Below are 12,845 nucleotides of genomic sequence, written 5' to 3'. Positions count from 1 at the left end.
TCCTAGAGCTAGTCTTTCAGTCTCACGAAGGTGTTGGTACTGAGGATTTGTACCTAACTCAGACTCTCGGTCATGGTAGGCGCCTCTAACATGTACAATCTGGTCCAATATGAAGTTGCAAAGGTCGCCGACGAGCTCGAAGAGTTGGTCATCCCTATATGGGTCTCTTTTTATTCATTTCTCTTCTCTCCACTACAAGAGAATAAGTTTCGGTTTAGTATTTCATACCATTTATGAAGTTTTTATACTACGGGTGAAGAGGTTTAAACTTACCCTTAAGGAGTGTCTCCTGTAGGCACCGGTGTTACTCATTATAAAACATATATAGTCTCCACAATGTACACTCACAGGCTTCTGCTTGGGCACTGTGTGTTTTGCATATAAAAATGTTAAGTAATGCTTTTGACAGCCATGTAATGGAGTACTGAAGAAGTATGTTACACTTACCGCATATAGTGTTTTTATAGCCAGCTTTTCCTTCCTTGCTGGATCATGCCTTCCATGATGATTAGTGACATAGAACCTAAATGCCCTGTTCGAATTATTTTAGCAAATACAACTTGTTAGTATCCAAAAGTGAACGTTACAAGTATGTATACAAACATATAAGCCAATGATGATTGTCGATATGTATACGTCTTGAGAATTGATATGAAGTCTTTATATGTCACCGTGTCCTTATCTAATGAATCAAAGACCCATGCCATGCTCCTCCCGACATCGACGGCTATACAAATCCAGTGGTTGCTGTATGAATTTAATCATAGAACTAGATAAGCTCTTTTGCATCATATAAAATATATCGAACAAAGCTTTAAGTATAGAGTTGAGCTTACTCGAAGTTGTATGGTAGCCACATAGTAGAGTGTTGTTGGAGATTTTTGAAAGCAGGGCAATGTATGCTGTAACCTTAAGGGACTCTTCCCTTAGTTTCACCGTATGGATATGCTCTTTCTCCTGAAGAGTCTTGTAACACCCTAAAAAATTACATTCTTTTAAAATTAGTAAATTGATTTATTTATGCAAATATGTGTGCATTAAAATATAGGAAAATAATAAATTTTGTGGAATTAAAATTAAATATAAGGTTAGAAACTTCTTGATGCATACATGCTGCTGCATATCTAATTTTGTGATGATTGATCTTGATTCAAAGTTCAAATGAATTCAAAACCTATTTGAAAATGCTTTTGGAAATCTATTTGGAAAAAGAAAAAAAATGCAAAATTCATTTTCCCCCTCCCTTCTTGATTTTTGGCCCGCAGGCCTTCTCTCCTCACCGCGCCAGCCTAGCTCCCTCCCGCAGCCCAGCTCGCGCGATGCGCCCTGTCAGCCTAGCTCGCCTCCCCCTTGCGCGCTGCGCGGCCCAGCACCGCTGCCGGCCCAGCCCAGCCGAACGGCCTGGCAGCAACCGTCGCCGCGTCTCCTTCCCCAGCCGCTAACGCCCGGGCCCCGCCTGTCGGCGCCGTCCCCTTCCTCCACGTGGCTCGGAACCGCCCGCGCCTGGCGCAGCTGCAACCGCCGCCCACGACGTGCGTCGTGGGAGCGCCCCCCGCTCCTCGGCCTCGATTTATAGGAGCTGAGCCCCCCCCCCCCCCCGCGCGCCCCCTGCTGTTCCCCGCTCCTTTTCTTCACGCTCGCCGTGCACGGAAGACGTAACTGCTGAGCCGAAGGTGGCCGGGATCCGCCGTCCTCACCTCCGCACGGACCGCCGTCCCCGAGCCTTCCCCGTCCTCGTTTTTCCCCGTGGTGAGAATCCCCTCGCTCTCCTCTTTCTTCCCGACCTTTTTCCTTGGCTTTTGGCGGCCTATTTGGCCATTGCTGCATGCGTCCGCGAGCTATGGCCGCCGGCCATGGCGTCCGCCGCCTCGGCTCCCTCCTCCGGCTGTCGTAACGGCCATTGGCGAGTTTCCCTTCGCCCCAGCTAACTCCCGGTGTCCTCGGTTCTTTGAACTGTGGCCCATAGGCCGTGTTCCGTGCGCGCCAGAGACCTCCACGCCGCCGGCCATGGAGTTTGCCGCCGGCGTCACTGTTCCGGCCGGACCCCTTCCTTCTCTCCCCCCTCTGATCTAATCCGAGCCACCCATCCTTGATCCAACAGCCAAGAACGTCCGGTACCCCTTTGCGTGGCAGATTTGCAAAAAGAGACCCTGTACTTTTATAAGTCCTAACCCGCAGTCCAAAGCGCATTTCCTTTATTACGCATTTTCGTTTTGAAAGCGTAAAGTTCACTGCTTAAGTCTAAAATACGTTTTTAGTATTTACAGAAATGCCATTTGAACTGTTTTGCTTATAAAATTGTCGTTTTAGCTCCGAATTGATCCATTCAAATCGCGTTAGCTTCGTAATTCCATAAGCTACATGTTAGAACCACTGTTAGTCAAGTTTGGAACATTTTAATTTCCTTGTTAGATTTAATTAAATATATTGCTGTAGGAAATCCCGTTTAAATCATAACTTTCGCATTTTAGCTCCGTTTTTCGTGAACTTCGCATTGACGTGGACGTAGCGAGACATAGATTATTTTCACAAACATTTTATCTTGTTTTCTATACTGTTGGTGTACTGTTCTAATGATAGGAATGTTTGCTTTACATGAATGCTTTTGGAATGTTGTATGTTGCCGTGTTGGTCGCGTTCAGACGGTGAGGAGAACGTTGGAGACCAAGAATTCTTCGACGACTAGCGGGACCAGCAAGAGTTTGTGAATCAAGGCAAGTATAGCATGGGCCTACCTTGATGTCCTATTTCACTTTAATCAATTACTCATGTGCATGTGTCTAATTTTGATAACCCTAAGGACATTCTAGACATTTGATGACTTGTTCCCTTGACTCCTATGGGGTAATTGCATATGGGTAGATTGCTAGTGCTCTAACTGAACTTGATCTACATGATGATGAATGACTCTATGGAACTAAGAGTTTAACATGATATATAACAACTGCTCCATAGGGCGAAGGTGCAAATGACCTTTGATCATGTTGCTCCCGGCCCTCCATAAGGACTTATCTGTCGACAAAAGCTGGGATTGATAGTGCAACCGGGAGAGTCATATGGCTCTGACTTTAGCTCAGTAACAGGACCTTTTCTAGCTAGTTAGAGGTTACCTTTTGGCGCAAATGGGGCTTGCCACATTGGGTATAGGGCTACCTCTGTTCCTATGAGTATAGCCGTGATGGATATGTGCCATAGGAAAGGGGGGTTCCTACATCTGCCTGCCAAGGAAACCTAGCGGCCCTAACTTGTTAGAGAAACCTATGAAATGGCTTCATAGTGTACCCTGCCCGCTCACCTTGGCAGTGACATGGGAGTAATTAACCCGGGCATATGGAAATCATGACTTGCGGTGAATGTGCACCACCTCTGCAGAGGGTAACAAACTATTATAACAGCCGTGCTCACGGTCACGAGCGGCCCGGAAAACTCACAGAATAACTGGATACTTATTGATGATCAATTAAGATGTTCTATGATGTTATATGAAACATTTGACCCTGATATCTGTTCTTATGGGATTAAATGGGAGCTTAAGCATAATTTGACAATACCTGAGAATAAAAGCTTGACCTACTAAAAATGCTAACTGCAGTAAACCAGTGTCAACCTTTTGAGCTTCATAACCCCATGTTAACTTGTTAAGTACGGGATGTACTTACGCTTGTTTATTTTCTTTATTTGGATAAAAATCCCAGATGGGTAACAGATGACAACGGGTATGAGGAATTCCCGGAGGATTTTTAGGCTTGTGGTCAACCAGTTGACCTTCCCTGTGATGAAGCCCACGAGAGTTTTATTATCTTTTTACTTTCCGCTGTGTGATGTAAGACTAAGTTATATTATGGATCTGATGTAAGGACACCGTGATGATACTTTATGTAATTTGTCAGCTTGTATGTGTGATTGATTCCTGGGCACACACGAGTTTTGTGCATTCAATTTTATCCTAAAAATTGGGTGTGACAAATTGGTATCAGAGCCGTATTGACTATAGGACGCAAGCCTAGTTAGAAAATGGTCGTTTTAGCATCTTTGCTCCTATGGTTTCTTGCTTACTGTCTTATTCTTGTTATTTTATTAAAATATTTATGCTTTTCATACCTTAATCTATTATTTAAAATTGTTGATTCTAATTCTATCTCACTTTAAATCTATAGATGTCTCATAACCCGAAGACTGCTCGCCTCAGCACCGCTGGCTATCGTGCCCTGTTCACCCCGCGAGCCCCACAGGCGGAGAAGGAGATTGTGATCATCTCCGACGACGAGGAGATGGCTACCCCGACGCCTGCACCTGCTCCTACTCCAGTTGTCGCGCCGGTCTATCCTGTCATAGCTACACCTGAGGAGTCGACGGCTACTTCCCCTACACCTGCACCATCCCCAGCTGTCCCCGTGGTGGATGAGGAGATTGGCTGGAAGTGCAAGTACTACTTCAAGCCAGCCCCAGAGACAGCCTACTACCACACCCTCCTCACTCATGTGCTGGACGACTACTACCCCGACTTGCACGCCTCCATCAGCTACCACTGCGCCGAGTACCGCATCCATTGGAGGCTACCTTCTAGAAGGTAGAGCTAGTGGTCACCGCTTGGAACGACGTCAAGAATGGACATGAGGTGGAGACTGTCCACTGTGCCCCTGCCAGGAGAGCCCATGCCTTGGATGGCATGGAGGATGCAGCACAGAACGCCTACATCCACTACCATGGGCGTCGCTTTGAGGCCATGAGGGAGGATCGCTTCAGGTTCCTTCCTCGAAATGATCATGAGGGTGTTTGGCAGGTTTTGGCTCCACCAGAGAGTGACCCAACTTTGGAAGCAACGGTGCAGCATGTCCACGCTATGCAGGGAGTGGATGAGGAAGTCAAAGGAGAACTGCATGCATCTTAGAGGGCTCAGAGACGCCTCCAGAAGCAAGTGGATGAACTTCGAGCTCAACATGGACAGCCATCCATCTACAAGAAGAAGCGCCGGACCTTCACCATGATTGACACCGCTCCATAGGTGTTAGGTGCCTTGATCTAGATTACCACGTCGTTAGTTCGTGTTTCTTATTTAGTCTTGTTTGGTCCTGTGAACTTGGATGATTAGATGTTTAATTTATGAACTTGGTTGATTTGGTATTTGCTTGATTGCTGGAAGTTTGTGGGCATGTCCAGAACTTCCTTAGATTGGAACTTTAAGTTTAGAATGAAATCTTAATGCAGATGTTTCGCTTTACCTTATCTCTGCTGTGCTGATTTCTGGAGCAGTCTGTGTTCTTTATCTGGTATCTCGAAATCTGGGCTGTCAAAAATTCTGAAATTTTTGTGGAGATAACTAGACTTCTGTATCTTTCAAATGTCTCTAGAATCACATCAATATCTGTTCAGGTTTGTGAGATCTAGCTGACACAAGTTGATGTTCCTGCGCTGTCTGGAACCCAGAACAGTTTCGGTTTAGCTCTACTTTTGACCATGTGTGTGTCAGAATTTGTAAAAATGATCTAAATAAAAGTTGTAGCTGATCTCCTAAGCTTTCTAACAAATCTTGGTGCACCTCTGTTGGATCTCTAAAACTCGAGTTATAATAGTTTTACTGAACTGCTGAATTTGAATCTTGTCCATAAAATTCTCAGCATTGTTTCTTATCTTTTGTAAGCTCTCTATAATTGGAAAATCTCTAAATTTTGCACATTTGTTGGAAAACAGATGGCCGCAAGAGGAGGAAGAGGCAGAGGTCATGGTCGTGGACATGATGCTCTCATAAATCCACCACCACCGCCACCTGTGACTATGGAACAAATATTGGGAATGCAAGCGCAGCTGATGCAAGCTATGATGCATCGCTTGGACAATGAACCTGCAAGAGGACCACCGCCTGTTCAGGTCAGAGATAAGCGTGGAGAGTTTATGAAAGGTCGTCCACCGGTGTTCACCCATGCCTCAGACCCTATGGAGGTAGATGATTGGTTGCGTGCTGTGGAGAAACAACTGAACATAGCACAATGCAACGACCTTGAGAAGGTGTTGTACGCTTTTGGACAACTCCAAGGAGCTGCTCAGGATTGGTGGGAATCATTCCAGTTTGGACGTCCCAACAATGCTCCTGCTATCACCTGGCAGGAATTCAAGGACAATTTCTGGTCATACCATATTCCCGATGGACTAGTGGAACTGAAGCAAGAATTTAGGTCCCTCAAGCATGGATCCATGACTGTGGCGGAGTATCGGGACAAGTTCGCACAACTATCACGCTATGCTCCAAATGATGTAGCGGACGACAAGGATAAGTAATGCCGTTTCCTCAAGGGACTCTATGATGGACTGCAGCTCTAGCTGATGTCTAATACCTACCCTAACTTCCAGTCTTTGGTGAATCGTGCTATCGTGATTGATGATAAGCGCAAGGAGATGGAAGCTAAGAAGAGAAGGCTCCAAGGGCAAGCTTCTGGAAGCAACACTCGCCCATGTGCTTATCCCCAGCAAGGTTTCCAGCAGAGGAATCAAGGACCAACTCACCAGGGAAACCATGGTCAGTATCCTCAGCGGAACCAGTTCCAGCAACGCCCTTAGTACCAGCAACAATTTGGAAATCAACGTCCCCCACAACAGACCAGCAATCCTGCAACACGCCAGGGAGTGCCCAACAATGCTCCTATGAAGAGTGGTGCACCCAACAATCCCAACACCTGCTATCACTGTGGAGAAGTAGGTCACTATGCTCATCAGTGTCCTAAGAAGCAGAACCAACAAGCACCTCAGAACCAGACCAGCAATCAGAAGTTCAACGCCCGACCACCTCACACTGTGAAGGTGAATTATGTGTCATCGGATGTAGCTCAGGAGACGCCTGAGGTCATGTTGGGTACGTTCAGCGTCAACTCTATCTCTGCTACCGTACTTTTTGATTCTGGTGCTTCGCATTCTTTTATCTCCCAAGCTTTTGTTAGAATGCATAGCATACCTTTGTGTGCCATGAAAAACCCCATACTAGTAAATTCCCCGGGAGGTAGTATGCCCGCTTCTTATTGGAGCCCCTCAACTAGCATTTCCTTAAGGGGGTAGACTTCAAAGTGAAGCCTATTGTGTTGAGAACAGCGGGAATTGATCTTATTCTGGGAATGGATTGGATGAAACAACACCGGGCAGTGATTCAGTGTCAGGAGAAATCTGTGGTTGTGACATCACTCAATGGAGATAGAATCTATGTAGAAGTGGTAGTGCAAGCCCAGCCTACAGCCACAGTGAACCAGCTAGATGGTGAATTCAATGAACAAGATCGTGTCGTGGAGGAGTTCCTGGATGTCTTCCCCGATGACTTGCTAGGTATGCCACCTGACCGAGACATTGAATTTATTATTGAATTATTACCTGGAACTACACCAATAGCTAAACGTCCATATAGAATGGGAGTTAATGAATTAGAAGAGCTTAAGAAACAACTAAAAGAGTTGCAAGAAAAAGGTTTCATACGCCCCAGTTCTTCCCCATGGGGGGCACCTGTGATCTTTGTGGATAAGAAGGATGGTAGTCAACGGATGTGTGTGGATTACCGCTCACTTAATGAGGTTACAATCAAGAATAAATACCCTTTGCCTAGGATTGATGATTTATTTGATCAGTTGAGAGGAGCCCATGTGTTCTCCAAGATTGATCTCCGCTCAGGGTATCATCAGCTTAAGATTTGAAACTCAGACATACCCAAGACAGCATTCACTACACGGTATGGATTATATGAGTACACTGTGATGTCTTTTGGATTAACCAATGCACCTGCATACTTCGTGTATCTGATGAATAAGGTGTTCATGGAGTTTCTGGATAAATTTGTGGTGGTATTCATAGATGACATACTAATATTCTCCAAGACTGAAGAAGAACATGCTGAACATATAAGGTTGGTCTTGCAAAAGCTTAGAGAACATAAGTTGTACGCTAAGCAGAGCACGTGTGAGTTTTGGTTGAAGGAAGTCTCTTTTCTGGGTCATGTTGTCTCCAATGGTGGAATAGCAGTGGATCCAGGCAAAGTGCAAGATGTATTAAATTGGAAACCACCAACCACTGTAAGTGAGATTCGTAGCTTTTTGGGATTGGCTGGATACTACAGAAGGTTCATTGAAGGTGTTTCCAAGCTAGCCAAGCCTATGACAGCTCTGTTGGAAAAGAATGCTAAGTATGTATGGTCGGATAAATGCCAGGCAAACTTTGATGAGCTAAAGAAGAGATTGACTACAGCTCCAGTATTAATTCTTCCCGATTTAAGCAAGAACTTCTCTATATATTGTGATGCATCCCGTTTGGGCCTTGGATGTGTGCTTATGCAAGAAGGAAGAGTGGTGGCATATGCATCTAGACAACTAAGGAAGCATGAGTTGAATTATCCTACTCATGACTTGGAATTGGCAGCTGTGGTTCATGCTTTGAAGATCTGGAGACATTATCTAATTGGACATAAGAGTGATATCTATACTGATCATAAGAGTTTGAAGTATATCTTCACCCAATTAGATCTGAATCTGAGACAATGTCGTTGGTTGGAATTGATCAAAGACTATGATTTGGAAGTGCATTATCACCCGGGAAAGGCAAACGTCGTGGCGGATGCACTTAGCAGAAAGAGCTATGCCAATGGACTTCAGATAACATCTATGTCAGCAGAGTTGAGTGCTGAAATGGAGTATCTCAACTTGAGCCTTATCACTAATGCAATGGAATTGGTGATAGAGCCTACATTGGAGCAAGAGATACGAAAAGGTCAATTGGAGGATGAAAAACTTAAGGAGATAGCAGAGAATGTAGTGCTTGGAAAGGCACCCGGATTCAGAATGGATGAGAATGGCACTCTTTGGTTCAGAAAAAGGATATGTGTACCTGAAGTGAAGGCTATCCGTGATGCAATTCTACAAGAGGCCCATGAGTCTGCTTATTCTATACATCCCGGAAGTACCAAGATGTATTTGGATCTCAAAGAGAAGTATTGGTGGTATGGTTTGAAGAGAGATGTGGCAGAATATGTGGCTTTGTGTGACACTTGTCAAGAGTGAAAGCTGAGCATCAAAGACCTGCAGGGTTACTACAACCAATGAAGATTCCTGAATGGAAATGGAAAGAAGTTGGTATGGATTTATTGTAGGACTGCCCCGCACTCAAAGAGGCTATGATTCAATATGGGTAATAGTGGATAGACTCACCAAGGTTGCCCACTTTTTACCAGTCAAGACTACCTATACGGGTGCAAGACTAGCAGAGTTGTATATGGAAAGAATAGTGTGCCTACATGGTGTTCCCAAGAAAATTGTGTCAGATAGAGGCACTCAGTTTACATCGCAATTCTGGCATAAAGTACATAGATCTTTAGGGACAAAGTTGAATTTCAGTTCTGCTTACCACCCGCAAACTGATGGACAGACTAAAAGGATCAACTAAATTTTGGAAGATATGTTGAGAGCTTGTGCATTACAGTATGGTGATAGTTGGGATAAGAGTCTGCCATACGCAGAGTTCTCGTAGAACAACAGTTATCAGAAGAGTCTCAAGATGGCACCTTTCGAGGCGTTGTATGGACGTAAATGTAGAACGCCTTTGTTCTGGAATCAGACTGAAGAAACTCAAGTGTTTGGACCCGATGTCCTTAGAGACGCGGAAGAACAAGTGAGAATGATTAGAGACAATTTGAGAGTAGCTCAGTCCCGACAGAAGAGTTACGCTGATATTTGCAGAAGAGAGCTGACTTTCGAGATTGGTGATTATGTGTACTTGAAGGTGTCACCAATGAGAAGTGTGAGAAGATTCAATATGAAGGGAAAGTTAGCACCAAGGTATATTGGACCTTTTAAGATCCTAGAGAGACGAGGAGAAGTAGCTTATCAGTTGGAACTGCCTGAGAGTTTGTCAGGTGTGCACAACGTGTTCCATGTTTCCCAATTGAAGAAGTGTTTGAGGGTACCAGAAGAGCAAATTCCTTTGGAAGAACTTGCTGTCAAGGAAGATCTTACTTATGAAGACTATCCGATAAAGATCTTGGAAACTGCCGAAAGAGTTACAAGAAGCCAAACTGTAAAGATGTGCAAGGTGCAGTGGAATCGATATACAGAGGATGAGGCTACTTGGGAAAGAGAAGAGGATCAGAGAAAGACTTATCCCCAACTGTTTGAGTAAGCAACCACCCGAATCTCGAGGACGAGATTCATCTTAAGGGGGGTAGAATTGTAACACCCTAAAAAATTACATTCTTTTAAAATTAGTAAATTGATTTATTTATGCAAATATGTGTGCATTAAAATATAGGAAAATAATAAATTTTGTGGAATTAAAATTAAATATAAGGTTAGAAACTTCTTGATGCATACATGCTGCTGCATATCTAATTTTGTGATGATTGATCTTGATTCAAAGTTCAAATGAATTCAAAACGTATTTGAAAATGCTTTTGGAAATCTATTTGGAAAGAGAAAAAAATGCAAAATTCATTTTTCCCCTCCCTTCTTGATTTTCGGCCCGTGGGCCTTCTCTCCTCACCGCGCCAGCCCAGCTCCCTCCCGCAGCCCAGCTCGCTCGATGCGCCCTATCAGCCCAGCTCGCCTCCCCCTTGCGTGTTGTGCGGCCTAGCACCGCTGCCGGCCCAGCCCAGCCGAACGGCCTGGCAGCAACCGTCGCCGCGTCTCCTTCCCTAGCCGCTGACACTCGGGCCCCGCCTATCGGCGCCGTCCCCTTCCTCCGCGCGGCTCAGAACCGCCCGCGCCTGGCGCAGCTGCAACCGCCGCCCACGACGTGCGTCGTGGGAGCGCCCCCCGCTCCTCGGCCTCGATTTATAGGAGCCGAGCCCCCCCCCCCGCGCGCCCCCTACTGTTCCCCGCTCCTTTTCTTCACGCTCGCCATGCACGGAAGCCGTAACTACCGAGCCAAAGGTGGCCAGGATCCGCCGTCTTCACCTCCGCACGGACCGTCGTCCCCGAGCCTTCCCCGTCCTCGTTTTTCCCCACGGTGAGAATCCCCTCGCTCTCCTCTTTCTTCCCGACCTTTTTCCTTGGCTTTTGGTGGCCTGTTTGGCCATTGCTGCATGCGTCCACGAGCTTTGGCCGCCGGCCATGGCGTCCGCCGCCTCGGCTCCCTCCTCTGGCCGCCGTAACGGCCATTGGCGAGTTTCCCTTCGCCCTAGCTAACTCCCGGTGTCCTCGGTTCTTCGAACCGTGGCCCATAGGTCATGTTCCGTGCGCACCAGAGACCTCCACGCCGCCGGCCATGGAGTTTGCCGCCGGCGTCACTGTTCCGGCCGGACCCCTTCCTTCTCTCCCCCCCTCTGATCTAATCCGAGCCACCCATCCTTGATCCAACGGCCGAGAACGTCCGGTACCCTTCGCGTGGCAGATTTGCAAAAGAGACCCTGTACTTTTATAAGTCCTAACCTGCAGTCCAAAGCGCATTTCCTTTATTACGCATTTTCGTTTTGAAAGCGTAAAGTTCACTGCTTAAGTCTAAAATACGTTTTTCAGTATTTACAGAAATGCCATTTAAACTGTTTTGCTTATAAAATTATCGTTTTAGCTCCGAATTGATCCATTCAAATCGCGTTAGCTTCGTAATTCCATAAGCTACATGTTAGAACCACTGTTAGTCAAGTTTGGAACATTTTAATTTCCTGGTTAGATTTAATTAAATATATTGCTGTAGGAAATCCCGTTTAAATCATAACTTTCGCATTTTAGCTCTATTTTTCGTGAACTTCGCGTTGACGTGGACGTAGCGAGACGTAGATTATTTTCACAAACATTTTATCTTGTTTTCTATACTGTTGGTGTATTGTTCTAATGATAGGAATGTTTGCTTTGCATGAATGCTTTTGGAATGTTCTATGTTGCCGTGTTGGTCGCGTTCAGACGGTGAGGAGAACGTTGGAGACCAAGAATTCTTCGACGACCAGCGGGACCAGCAAGAGTTTGTGAATCAAGGCAAGTATAGCATGGGCCTACCTTGATGTCCTATTTCACTTTAATCAATTACTCATGTGCATGTGTCTAATTTTGATAACCCTAAGGACATTCTAGACATTTGATGACTTGTTCCCTTGACTCCTATGGGGTAATTGCATATGGGTAGATTGCTAGTGCTCTAACTGAACTTGATCTACATGATGATGAATGACTCTATGGAACTAAGAGTTTAACATGATATATAATAACTGCTCCATAGGGCGAAGGTGCAAATGACCTTTGATCATGTTGCTCCCGGCCCTCCATAAGGACTTATCTGTCGGCAAAAGCTGGGATTGACAGTGCAAACCGGGAGAGTCATATGGCTCTGACTTTAGCTCAGTAATAGGACCTTTTCTAGCTAGTTAGAGGTTACCTTTTGGCGCAAATGGGGCTTGCCACGTTGGGTATAGGGCTGCCTCTGTTCCTATGAGTATAGCCACGATGGATATGTGCCATAGGAAAGGAGGGGTTCCTACATCTGCCTACCAAGGAAACCTAGCGGCCCTAACTTGTTAGAGAAACCTATGAAATGGCTTCATAGTGTACCCTGCCCGCTCACCTTGGCAGTGACATGGGAGTAATTAACCCGGGCATATGGGAATCATGACTCGCGGTGAATGTGCACCAGCTCTGCAGAGGGTAACAAACTATTATAACAGCCGTGCTCACGGTCACGAGCGGCCCGGAAAACTCACAGAATAACTGGATACTTGTTGATGATCAATTAAGATGTTCTATGATGTTATATGAAACATTTGACCCTGATATCTATTCTTATGGGATTAAATGGGAGCTTAAGCATAATTTGACAATACCTGAGAATAAAAGCTTGACCTACTAAAATGCTAACTGCAGTAAACCAGTGTCCATCTTTTGAGCTTCATAACCCCA

The sequence above is a fragment of the Miscanthus floridulus genome, chromosome 3 (assembly GCF_019320115.1).
Source record: "Miscanthus floridulus cultivar M001 chromosome 3, ASM1932011v1, whole genome shotgun sequence".
Lineage (NCBI taxonomy): Eukaryota > Viridiplantae > Streptophyta > Magnoliopsida > Poales > Poaceae > Miscanthus > Miscanthus floridulus.
Note: the sequence above shows the minus strand (reverse complement) of the source record.